At 43.4% G+C, this 14355-nt stretch overlaps 1 protein-coding gene across 1 annotated transcript in view; it reads left to right on the top strand.

The window, feature by feature from the left end:
* The first annotated feature begins 2902 nt into the window (after positions 1–2902).
* Positions 2903–14355, top strand: part of LOC311243640 (uncharacterized protein) — a 36906-nt gene continuing 25453 nt past the window's right edge. The window contains exon 1 of the mRNA XM_084332943.1: positions 2903–3024. The gene's annotated coding sequence lies outside the window, so the exon portion shown is untranslated. The remainder of the gene's footprint in view (positions 3025–14355) is intronic.

The raw sequence follows: 14355 nt of genomic DNA, 5'->3' as shown, positions 1-14355 counted from the left end.
TTCAAAGTCATTACCACATTTTCTTTCAAACTAATTTGGTGCAGAGGTCAGTTTTTGTTACAGTAATAAGGCACTTGGGGTAGGCAGCTCTGCATGTGTGCTTTCTGGAACTGCCCATAAGCAGACATTTTGATGTCATACATAGATGGATAAAAACAGCTGTAATTGATAACATAAATAATGGATCCATTCCATGTAAATGTGCCAGAGCTAAGTACCACCTGACGAAAGTCTCCATTGATAAATATAAAATATCTTTAGACCTTTCTCAAATAGGAAGTGAACCTAGAGCAGTCTCAATTAAAGGGGATTTTACCATAGTTACATTGATATACAAACCATTTGAATCCCAAGGTGTTTGTACTCATCTAACATCTGTAATTTAAAATGATAAGAGTTGTATTTTGCACTGCAATTTTGAATGTTATGAATATATTCAAATTGCGGGTGGCTACGTGGCGTAGTGGGCAAGGCACTCGCCACGAAATGCTGGAGACGCTGGGCTCGTCAGTTCGAGCCCAGCGCTCCACATTTGCTTTCAGTTTAGCTGGTCGTCCGTACTAATACACATTGGCCGTATTAGGGGGTGGGAAACTGATGGGTGGGGATCGGGCGTTGTGGACAGCGACTCCTACAGGTCGGTTGTTGCGCTTGCGCATTAGAATCAGGAAGTGTTGGGGGCAGCGTGAGCCTCCCAGTGAGCGCTTTTTCTTTTGACACCTAAGACTGGAATATGCCCCCATTTGGATTACCAGTGCCGTGGAGTAACATTTATATATGCTGTCGATTATTACATAACTTGAGATGCAACTTTTAACTGTGTTGCAACATCTATCTATTCCACAGCTGTGCCCAGAACATTTGGGACATTGTTGACTAATTGATACATGATTGGGCACAGCTGTGGACAAACGACTATGGCGGGAGGGGACCTGGGGATTGGCTGTTGGTGGCCCCCGGACGTCTCCCCCAGCTCTGCTAGTTTTCTATAGGTGCTTGATGAGATCGTGGAGACACACCCGGGCTTTATAATGTGAGCCCACAGTCAACATCGCAGACTCTTCCTGGCAGAAGACATGTCATCCATCCATCCCTCTACTGCGGGCGCATAGGCTATGCATCTGGGGCGACAGTGGCTCGGGAGGTAGAGCAGTCGTCTGGTAATCCGGATTCCCACTCCTCCCGGCCAAGACACTTAAGCCCTAACTGGGTTAGTTATTAATTGGAACCCTTTTCTTGTGTTTATTTATGATATAGTGGCAATTGATGGTGTTTCTTTTATTTTTTAGTTTCCTGTTGTGTGAGCCACCATTTTGCCGTTCTAGTCACCCCTGCTTGGTGTCGGTAGGCCAGGGTACTGCCCAACCCATCTTACTGGCACCCTTCCACTATGAGCAATGAACATACTTTTGTTGAAAAATAATAGGCTACAAGACTTTGTACTTGTAAATAAAACAAAATTCAAGCTCTTCTCTAGAGCCAGATGTATTGTTTACAATAATTAGCATATCCACTGAGTGGGTCTTGACATTGAGAGTTACAGAATACAAATATCTTGGCATCTGGCTTGATGAGAAATGTAAATACCATGAAGACAATCTTCTCTGTAAAAAAAATTGGCTTGTAGAGAACCAGCTTCCAAATGATGAGCAGGAAGCGGGTCGTTGAACAAGTTTTCATATGTTTTGGATTATGGAGATGTAATTTTTTTTATAATTTCTTAAACAAACACATAAACAAACATGACAACACACGATAAGATATACAAGCATTAGTTGACAGTGCACATCCAATGAAATCACATTTTAGTTAATTGTCTTATATAGGATATACCCTTAATACCTGTTATCTAAAAACCTACACACATATGCTCTAGCTCGTACGACCCCCCATTGGATAATCCATCCATTTTCCCTCGCTCCTAACCAGACATTACCATTATATGCTAGTTTTTATTTTCTCCACCACTTCTAACCACAATGTAATTTTGGATTCATTGAGACCCAAAATTCTTGCTGTAGATATTTCTTGATAGATCACATCGAGATATGTAATAATCCAGACCTTTCGGCAAATTTTTTCCGGTTGGAACCATCGTGATGCTATCAGCTTTTTAGCCACTGTGATACCCGATAAAACCAATCTCTTTAGCTGTGGATGTACTGCACACTCAAAAACATCATTCAGCAGTAATACAGAGGGGTGTACAGGTATATTCAGGAGATGTAATTTATAGACATGCTGCTGCTTCCACTCTTAAGCCCTTAGATTTGTCACTGGCGACACCTATGATTTATGAATTATATAGAAAAATGTGTAGGAAATTATTGGAAAGCGACAGATGGCTGTCAATTAGTGACTGATTAACTGGGCAAATATCTGGCATTCTGAGATATGTGGGATCAGCCAGTGGCCAACCCCATGTGGCAGATTAACAAAAATGTATGAATCATTTGAAATTATTATAAAATATATAATATCTAAATTATTGTAAAATGCTATAGTAACTAGCCTCATATCTCGACTACTAGTACTGTCAACAAAAAGGCTGTCTATGGAAACTACACATTAATTATCTCAGGGATCCGTTCACCTTCGGGACCCCAAAAATATACCAAACCATCACATGTAATTCATGGAACTGGTGGAAAAAAACTCGACAATCGACTATTGTCCTACAAAGTCTTGGACCTTTAATAATAGTTTTAAATGTTTTTCTATCCTTTAAGTGTAGTTACACAATATAGTATGAGCTGGTTGAATGTATGGAACGATTTAGAAAATTGCATTCTTAAAATCACTGTGTGGTGAAAATGAAATTAAATCAAATATTCTTCAGGCAAAATATGTGCTTTTATTATGAAAAATACCCGACCGGATGGGGCTCCGCAGGTTGTGACTCCGTCAGAGGATGCATATCAACGAATCAGCTGAGCAAACTAGCAAAGCATTAGCAACACTCGGCCGCTGATGTTTGTTTGCATTTGAGGCGAGATTTCTTCGTTGAAAGTCCAGGAAATTGAGGTAAGTTAAACAAAGCAGGGTCATTATAATGTATCATATGCTGAGTCAGCGAAGAAGAGGATAGGGAGCCAGGTCAGGTTAAACAGTTAAAGAGGAGAACATGAAGAGATGACATGAATTGAAAATGGGGGACTGTGACGCACATTCACGAAAGGGGCCGGAGTGGGGAGAGACCCTGATGTAAACAAGACGAAAGTCTTTCTCTGGCCTGCATCCCCTTAACAATGTGTGTATCGAGCCGTACTGTATTGTATCCATTCTGCAATCTTGTTAATAAAGTTTCAAATCAATCAAAGAGTATCTGGTTGGTAAAAAGACGGCTATATGGTGATGAACTGCACTGGCAGAGTAGCGAAGAAGAGGGAAGTACTTTTCAGCACAACAGGTAAGTTAACGGTAGAAGAAACCCTAACCAGACTTCCAAGGGGTTTGTTGGGTAACGTTAGTAGAGAGACACGGGATTAAGAGGACTGCACACAGCACACAACAATTATGTTCATATATAACGTTACCTGTGTACTATTGTATGATTAAGAAAGTGGCGACAGCCCAGTAGATGACGATGATGCAACAATTACGGGTTTTAACTCTTCAGTTAACATTTACATTTAGCTGAAACTCTTTTATCCAAAGCGACTTAACGTCACGGCGATACAAGTTCTGTACGACAAGTCATCAGGAAGGGGACAACTCTCAGCTGAGTAACAATGTTCATCAAAGTTGTCAAAAAGGAGGTGGCGTCTGTGTGTATATACACAAAGATACCAAATTCATCAACCGTACTGACCTTAACCATGACGAAATTGAAACTGTTTCGATTGAAATCTTATTCGATAGGGCAAAACCAGTACTAATAGGCACAATCTATAGACCGCCAGAACAGAGTGGCTTCTATGACACACTGATAACAAACTATCATTACACATGGGCAAATCTATCATTACACATGGGCAAAACAGGGTCCATTCTCTTCGGTTCAAATAACAAACTCAGCAAGACCGACGGCTTCTCAGTTACAGTGGGTGACAATATTGTCACAAGGAAAGACGAAATTACCTACCTGGGTTCCATCCTAGAGGCAAATCTTTCCTGTGACAAAATGGCATCCAATGTAATAAAAAAAAGTCAACCAACGAACTAGATTCTTGTACCGGATATCCTCTCTGGTAAACAAGAATACCCTGAAGACTCTGGCAGGAGCACTCATTCAAGGGTACTATGACTATGCGTGCACCTCATGGTACCAAAGCACCAAAGGCTCTTAAAACAAAATTACAAACATCACAAAACAAACTGGTCAGACTACTACTTGACCTGAACCCCAGAACCCACCTCACCCCTGCCCACTTTGACAACCTAGGATGGCTTAGAGTAGACGACAGAGTACAGCAACTTGCAATGGGCCTGGTCTACAAGATACACTATACGACCGGGGTGCCCATGTACATGTCAAAATACTTACCAAAGGTCAGTGAATACCACAACCACTACACCAGAGGAAGCTCAACTAATCATGTTAAACCCAGATTCGGCTCAAACAAGTGACTAAACACGTTTCGCAATTATGCCACAACAATGTGGAACGCCCTACCCAAAGCTGTAAAGGAATGTGAATCCCTGCCCACATTCAAAACCGCTCTTAACTCTTTCAGTGCCACGCCTGGTTTTCCATTTTACCGCTTGAATGCCACCATCGGCGCCAATGTTAACGTTAATATCGCCTAATCTATGTTTTAAATTATGGCTATGTGTCTAATCTGCCCATCGCATTATCAAAGACTATTTTCCAGTCAGTGCTGTGGAGACAGATTGTTTTTTTATCGCGTCGTTTCCGTTTCAGAGCAGTTAGAAAAGCCCCCGTTTTGATATAAAAAACAGCTCATTCTGGAGCATTCTATGAAAATCGTCTTTTAGTGGAATATTCCACAACGTTGATATTCGTCGGCCTTTTTATATCGTTTTCAAATAAACGCTAGATGATCAATATTATACGTGCACGCAAGCACATTACGGCCGCGCACTGATAATCGCTCCGTTGATTTCCTCACAGACTTTTACAGTGAAACCGAAAGAAGACATTTCACAAAACGGCTTATAACTTCATCAAACTTACTCCGATTATCCTACCACTGATAACATAGAGTCCTTACCTGACATCAGATGGTATCCAACTGGTATATTCCAATTCCTGATCACCATTCGAAAAAATCGATACGTGTATGGATCCAACGCGACACAATTAAGGCTGAGCCCGAACGTTCGAACGTTCGTTCGTTACGCTGACATTCGGACTTTAATTAATAGGTTCGAACGTTCGGTGAAAAAAAAATAAAGGATGCGCACGGGGTTGAGGTGATGTGAATGCGAGGTGCTCGGCTCAACCAGTATGGTCTGCCGGGCTGCAGCGGGATACTATTTCTCAACCAGAGCTCTATTTTGATTGACAGGCGATTCTGCCAATTACGTCACACCGCTTGCACCCGCCTCTGCTGTTACCACCAATCGGCAAGCCTCAACAGACTTACCGTAGCTACCGGGGAGCCGTAGTTAGCTCCCCGCCGAGGAAGTAATCGGTAACAAGGTTTCCGTAGGTGAACCTGCAGAAGGATCATACCAGCCTTTTTCGGCCACGGAGCGCGAGCTTCATGGCGGGAGGTGGTTGCGTTGGAAACAACAGCAGGCGCACGGTGGACAGACCCGTCCACCGTCTACCTCGGAACGGTGGTAGGGCGGACGGGCGGCAGGCGTGTTGGGAGCCCGGCCGTTCCGAGGTAGACGGTGGACGGGTCTGTTGAGCCGAGGCGTGCGCCTCTCCTCCCGGCTCCCCTCCCCGTCGTCCAAGAGTGAATACCTGTTATTGAACGTGTAACACTAACTATAACGTTAATGCCACAAAACGAATGCATTTGTTTATCTAGCCCCTTACGTGACTGCAAGGGCTATTGTTTATCATACTTTGATTCAGTAGCTTGTTTATTTTCTTCTGAGTGCTTTGTTTAATTACATGTTTACATGAACAGCCACCACTGTAAACAACATGTTTTTCACCAATAGACTATGCAATGCCGCCCTCCGTAGGATCTATAATAATACAATAAAAAAAAAATTATTATTAAAAAAAATTAAAAAAAAAATTATTAAAAGAAAAATGTATTAAAAAATTTAAAAAAAACGAACGTTCGTTCGATAAACCCTGGCGAACGTTCGAACCCTAAAAACAGGGTTCGGGCTCAGCCTTAGACACGATAGATCTCCATGATCCGCGGGGATCTGAGGCTCCAGAATGAACTGTGGTAACCCCGGCTGGATCAGTGAACTGGAAAATGTGGAGTACCGGATTTTTTTCCCCATCATTTTCATTGAGTCCATTCCAAAATCACTTACGTCATCTGGGAGACGACAGGGGGCGCTTTTTTCCACAGTGATCACCGGCGCAGCTCGGCTATACTCGGGTAGGCTCGGGTGATGCAAGAATTTTTCAGATCGCAAAAAATAATAATAATAATAATTCCGAGAAATCTCGTGAGTGGCATGCAACCACCTATAAAAAAAAACGAGAAATCTCGTGAGTGGCACTGAAAGAGTTAAAGAGCACCTACGGGAGGCTACAATTTGAAACTGGCCACCGTAAATGCCCAAAACCCCCACCACCTACCGCCCTGTAGCTCAGCGTTTCCGTTAGCCGGTAATTACCGGTATTTGACCGGCAAAATCTGTTGAAGTGCGACATATTTCATCTCTCCGGTCTTAATGTCCGGTGAAAATAATTCCCTGAGTCTAAGCACAATTTGATTATTTGAATTGTATTAAAATAGGCTAAAATTAAATAGCCTATGCGATGAACGAAACGATCATTACATTTGTTTCCTCGTTGCTTCTAATAATAACAACGACGTTGTCACCGAGAGCTTAGTGCTGGGTGTGCGAACTTTTGTGAAGCTGCAGAGCCATAGCACCAGCAGCCCAATGCAGTATTCCAGCAGTACTCCAATTCAGCCATTTTCAGCCAATGTTGGGTGGGGGGCGCTGCTGTGCGGTTCCCAGAAAAGAGCCAATAACAGCTGGATCAGCTGCTCTGCAGCGCCATACTCTTTGCAAATAAGTCGTTGCGAGGTGGAGAGAGGCGTCACGCAAACCACGATAATGTTGCCGTCTCTCTGCTTTCTCAGTTCTTCGCTTGATATAATTAATACAAATGTCCAATATAACGGAATTCGTTGGCTCATAAAAATGTGATTATAACAGACTGCTGTTTAGTGTCGGACCGACTGCCCACATACGCGGTCTATTTTATTTCAAGTCAGCAGCAGCACGGAGTATCGAGGGACTTATTTTATTTGGAATATATTAATGACTGTATACGCAAAAGTAGCCTCGTTTTAAGTAATACTATTATAAATCTACATGCCTTGAGGATGACATTCTTTATATAGCCTGCCTATCAATTGTTTTAAAGCTCAATAAACTATGACCGGAATTAATCTCATTTGTCCGGTAGATTGAAATCTTGCCGGTCACGGAGACCGGCAACAATTTTTTCTAACGGAAACCCAGTGTAGCTCTCACCTCCATATAGAGATGTTCCGATACCATTTTTCCCTTTCCGATCCGATTCCGATACCTAAGCTTTGGGTATCGGCCGATACCGATATTTATCCGATACCAGTGCATAAAAAAAAAATTTATATAAATTATACTTTTTTTTTTTTTTTTTTTTTTTCAGATACTGTTATACTGTTTTTTAGTAATAACTAGAACGTATGGTATTTATTCAACAACAGGTGATTGTATAGATTTGTATTAGTATCATTAATCAATGAGTATGGGCTGCAGCACTGCAGATATACCCTACTCCAATGATCCACACGGACATTAAACGGTGTTGCACTCGCTACTCAGTGGCTCTGCAGATATACCCTATTCAGTCTGTAAGCTAGTGGCAGACGTTCATGTTGTGATTTTTGATGCAAAATAAATATTCAACATTCTCTTTTGAAACTCCGCCTCAGACTCTTATCCTTTGGCACTTGCTGTACTTTGCTTGCAGGTCTGCAGCCATTATTGCTGGATTATGTGAATAGCACCAACTTTAGACACGGTAACGTTATCAAGCTAAGCTAACTGACCTAGCTCGCCTTCCCGCATCGACATTAAGATAACGTTAGTAATAGTCAGCTAACGCTAGTCCGTAGCTACTTAACTTAAATACAATTCACCGTGGGTGCATTATTGTTGATAGACGGTCACGGACAGTGTTAGGTCCTGGAGAAAGGACAGGCGATCATCTGATTTGATGTAACGTTAAAAGCGGATGTTGTTCCAACTAGCTATCTTTCCAGCTAATGCTATCATAACACCAGCCAAACACATCCCGATTCCCGTCCGAGCTCCCCGTCACACCGCACTGTCGGGGACAATGGAATTTAAGAAAGTGTATCTGCTGTTAAAATGACACAGCATCACACTTTAAAACATGTTCATTTTATAATCCTCACTCTCCGCAGGACTCGGCAGGAGATAAATTACATCATGGGATCGGAGGCTAGAATTTACGTGTACTCGCCGATACCGATACTAGCATTTTAGGCAGTATCGGCGGCATTTCCGATACTAGTATCGGTATCGGAACAACTCTACCTCCATAGCCATGAAGTGCTTTGAGAAGCTAGTAAAGGGCTACATCTGCTCCTCCCTCCCCATCAACATGGACCCCCTGCAATTTGCATACCGCCCCAACAGGTCCACAGAGGACGCCATAGCTAGGGGTGGACGGTATAAACGGTATACGGTATGAATTTGCTCTACGGTATGGATTTTGAGTATACCGTGTAACCGGTAGTGCAGCTCTAAAATAGCAATGACGTCATGTAACCACAGCGCGACTATTTCACTCGCATTTGCCCCTAAAAATAGATAGAATTAGTCATAGATAATAGATATGTGCGAACTGGAAAAAGTTATTTAGGAGGCTTCGCGCAGTGGGCGTGCCAGCCCCTACCGCACGCATGTAAACACGGGTCTAGTAGTCTAGTGGGACGGGACACGGGAGCTGTCGGCGTCTCCCTGAGCTAACGTTAGCTTAGCTACCGTTACAAAATGACCCAGTCAACTATTCACTTTTAGTTTAATACATGATGGGGCATTGTCTAACCGAACGGTATCTAGTCGGCCAGCTACCGATAGCTCCTGACATCAACAAACGCTCCACAAAGTCTAGTACTAGAGACGTGTATGCTACCTGTTAGCTCACGTTAACGCAAGTTAGTTCACCGTTCAAAACGAAATGTCCCATTGAACTAAATAATTCACTGAGGCGTTGTATTAACGTTATATATGCAGTAGCTACAGATAGCTCATGATATCAATGTCTTATAACACTGATTCGATGCGTATTCGAGCTGAGGGCTTGCTAACGTTATAATACCAATACAATAGGGTCCAGGTGCAGCGCCGGAGAATCCTGGCCGTAGCTCTGCTCGAGGCTACTCGAGTATAGGTCCAGGTGCAGCTCCGGAGAATCCTGGCCGTAGCTGGAGGCTACTAGAGTACACACAGACAGTGGAGCTTGTTGCGTGGTGGCGATGTCTCGCAGATAATACCAGTACAAGTCTAATTATATAATATATATATTTTATAAAAAAAAATATATATATATATATATACAAAAAAAAAATTATCAAAAACGATGATACCGTGATATATACCGTTACCGTCTATGCTTCAAATTATACCGTGATATAAATTTTAGACCATACCGTCCACCCCTAGCCATAGCCCATGTGCTGCACACAGCAGCATCACACCTGGACAAGAGGCAGGGGAACTATGTGAGAATGCTATTCATCGACTACAGCTCGGCATTCAATACCATAGTCCCCTCCATACTCATAGCCAAGCCAGCGTTTCCGTTAGCCGGTAATTACCGGTATTTGACTGGCAAAATCTGTTGAAGTCCGACATATTTAATCTCTCCGGTCATAGTGTCCGGTGAAAATAGTTCCCTCTGGGCACAGTTTGATTATTTGAATTGTATTTGGATGGGCTGGAGTTGGGTGGCCTATGCGATGAACGAAACAATCATTGCGTTTGTTGTCGTTGCTTCGCTCAGCGAGAGCTTGCTGCTGGATTTGCGGAAGGCATGCAGCTGCAGACCCACAGAACCCACCAGCTTTGCTGGCACAGTGCGGTCCCCAGACCTGGAAAGCTGCTCTGCGGGTCTGCAGCTGGATGCTTCTTGCAAACTAACTGCGGCCGGCTCGCGCTGATAACAGCTTTCATTGTTGGACCGGCTGCTTGGTGGAGCAACGATGAAACGAATGTAATGAATCGTTCGTCGCATGGGCTATTTAATTTTGGCCTGTTTTGGTACGGTTCGGGTGGTCAAGTTGTGCTTGGAGGGAGTTGTTTTCACCGGACATTATGACCAGCACCAAGTCATTGGGAGGTGGAGATATACATCACGCAAACCCGGCCACGATAGTGTTGCCGTCTCTCTCTGCAAAATTTCTCAGTTCTTCGCTTGATATAATTAATACAAATGTCCAATATAACGGAATTCGTTAGCTCATAAAAATGTGATTATAACAGACTGCTGTTTAGTGTCGGACCGACTGCCCACATACGCGGTCTATTTTATTTCAAGTCAGCAGCAGCACGGAGTATCGAGGGACTTATTTTATTTGGAATATATTAATGACTGTATACGCAAAAGTAGCCTAGTTTTAAATAATAATATTATAAATCTACATGCCTTGAGGATGACATTCTTTATATAGTCTGCCTATAAATTGTTTTAAAGCTCAATAAACTATGACCGGAATTAATCTCATTTGTCCGGTAGATTGAAATCTTGCAGGTCACGGAGACCGGCAACAATTTTTTCTAACGGAAACCCTGAGCCAAGCTCAGGGACCTGGGCTTGAGCTATGACCTCTGCCAGTGGGTCTTGGACTTCCTGACTGGCAGACCCCAGGTGGTGAGAGCAGGCAACTGCACCTCCTCATCCATCACCCTCAACATAGGGCCCCCCCAGGGCTGTGTTCTGAGTCCCCTCCTCTACTCCCTGTACACACACGACTGTGTGGCTCAGCGGAGTAGCAATACAATCATCAAATTTGCTGACGGTGGTGGGCCTGATCTCTGCCAACGACGAGAGGGCCTACCTGGAAGAGGTCAAGGTCCTGGCGGGATGGTGCCAGGAAAACAGCCTCTCCCTGAACGTCAGCAAAACAAAGGAGATGATTGTGGACTTCAGGAGGTCGGGGGTCAAGGACTACAGCCCCCTCAGCATCGACGGGGCACCGGTTGAGAGAGTCAACAGCTTTAAGTACCTCGGAGCCTACATATCCAAGGACTTGACATGGACCACACACATTGACAGTGTTGTGAAGAAGGCACGACAACGCCTCTACTTCCTCAGGCGCCTAAGGAAGTTCCAAGTCAGTCAGAAGATCCTTAAGAACTTCTACTCATGTACAATAGAGAGCATCTTGACTGGCAACAGCACCTCCTGGTTTGGGAATAGCACTGCACAAGACCGAAGCAGACTACAAAGAGTGACACGTTCAGCCGAACGCACAATTGGAGGGGGGCTCCCCACCCTCCAGAACATTTACAACAAGCGTTGCAAGGGCAAGGCTAAGAGAATCATTAAAGACTCCAGTCACCCGAACAACTGCCTCTTTGAACTGCTGCGGTCAGGCAAGCGATACCGGAGTCTCAAGGCGAGCACAGAAAGACTCAGAAGAAGCTTCTATCCCCAGGCCATCAGGCTGCTAAACGAACAATGAACACTACACAACAACCACCAAACGCACATAGCACACACATCCACACGCACACACTCACTTTAAACAAACACACTGTAGCACCCACTCCACACACTTTATAGCACACACCCACTTTAAACAAACACACTGTAGCACCCACTCCCCACACTTTATATTTATTGATGAAGGATTGCACTACAACTCGTACACCTTACTGTAAATTGTACCTAAATTGTACCTCATCCCATTTCTGCTTTGCACTATATAGTACTGTACATTAGTACACTGCATAGTATTGTATATTATATGGTAACTCAGAACATTGTACATATGTCTATACCGAACACTGACCTCATTTTCTTCTAAATTACATGCTATACTATGTTATTTGATACTATCTTGTCTAGCACAGTCTCTGGAGCGTAACAATAAGAAGCATTTTGTATGAAAGTATTCTGTACTTCTGTATGACAACTATTAAAGAAACTTGAACACTTCCTAATAGACAGTCTCCTCCCCGGACCCCACCGCATGTATATATTCCCTCCCCGCCGTATGTATATTTCCCTCCCACCCACCCACCCCCTCCTAATGTACAGTCCCCTCCCCATCATATGTATATACTCTGTCAGGATCTAGGGGTAACATTACTGTATATTTGAATACCGCTTATGTCACAAATGTATCAGTACTAAATACCTGTATGTTGTGTATGTCATAAATGTCTATATGAATTGAAAATGGGGGACCCTGATGGAAACAAGACAAACGTCTTTCTCAGGTCTGCATCCCCTTAACAATTGTATGTATTGAGCCGTACTGTATTGTACCCATTCTGCAATCTGTTAAATAAAGTTTTCATTCATTCATTCATTCATTCATGGGTGTTTAGCTGGGGTGGAGGGCGTAGAAAAAATTCTTATTGGGGACTGGAACACGGATATGCTGCGTGCACCCGTCTTCAAGGCCTTCAGTAGGTTTTGTGATTTGCACGGTTTCAGCCAGCTAATCACCCAACCCACAAGGGTATGAGTTTCGTAAAAGTCAGTCAAAGCTTGCCAAAAGCACGAGCAGGGAACTCCAAGACCACGTGACTGAACTCAAACTAGAAAGAAACAGACTAAGAAATGACGTAAACTCCGTGATCAAAACTGCAAAAAAAAAATTCATCAATGACAACTGAGAAACAAAAATAAACCACGTGAACTTTGGAAATTACTCAACAATCAACTAGGCTGCAGTAAAAAACTTAAAACCAGGTTCTCAAACATAAACATAAAGACGGACGGACAACACGCTCATTACAGACAAACTGGATGTAGCCAATTACTTAAACACTTTCTTCACAAACATAGCCACAACACTGGTAAACAAACTACCCTCCCACTCAGGGCAGTATGGGGTAGAACACATAGTAGCATACTACAAGAACCTAGGCGTCCACAAAGACGACTTCAAACTGGAAATGGTAACTACAGATGAGGTACTCAAAAAACTGAGCGCCCTCCAACCGAACAAGGCCACTGGCCATGACAACATCCCCTCCAAATTCCTCAGAGACTCAGCAGCCGCCATCACCCCAGTCATCACACACATAATAAACCTCTCCATAAAACAGGGACACGTCCCCAAGGACTTCAAAATTGCGAGAGTAACACCCCTGCACAAAAAGGGCAGCAAACTAGACCCAGGCAACTACCGCCCTGTTTCTATCCTTACATCCATCTCGAAAGTCATGGAAAAAATAGTATACGAACAGATAGAAAAGTACCTCGCGGAAAAAAATCTAATCTACGAATTCCAATCTGGCTTCAGAACATCCCACTCCACTGACACATGCCTTCTCTATTTGAACGACCACATCAAACAAGAGGTGGATGCGGGCAAATACTGCGGCATGGTCATGCTGGACCTACAAAAGGCCTTCGACACTGTCAATCACACCATTCTGATTGACAAGCTAAAAGCAATAGGTTTTGATTAGGGATGCACCGAAAATTCGGCTACCGAAAATTATCGGCCGAAAATGGTTAAAAAGGCTCTTTCGGCTTTCGGCCGAAAGGGTTTTAGCACCGAAAATATATGACCGAAAGTCAAATAACGTGTTGTTGTGATGACGTCATCAAAACGCGACTACAGACATACCGGTAGCATGCGCAACATGTAACGTGAGCAGCTTGGCAGCTCTTCCTGCATTCTACAGCCTGTGATAACTAACTCTTCTTGCCCCCCGAAACCCGGTTCTAAACTAAATTAGAAAAAACCGGAGTATTGATCAGCTCCGACGTTAACGGTACTGCTATCAGTAGTCTAGGAGCGGATTAGCTACGGAGCTAACAGTGTACCATCCATCTGCGACGCAACGGTGGCAGCAACAGTGGACACTGAGTAATGTTAACGTTATGACGACATTGACGAGTTCATACTACATTGACGAGTTCATACTACACTACACGTATGAACTCGACATAACGTTAACGTTACTCCGTTTAAATGAAGTGTTTAATTAGCAACAATCCGTTGTTGAAAATGTATCGTTAAACCGGAAATGGAAATGCGAGGA

The sequence above is a fragment of the Notolepis coatsorum genome (genome assembly GCF_963971535.1).
Source record: "Notolepis coatsorum genome assembly, chromosome: 17".
Taxonomy (NCBI): Eukaryota; Metazoa; Chordata; class Actinopteri; order Aulopiformes; family Paralepididae; genus Notolepis; species Notolepis coatsorum.
The sequence above is the reverse complement of the archived record's forward strand: the minus strand, read 5'-3'. Positions and strand labels throughout refer to the sequence as shown.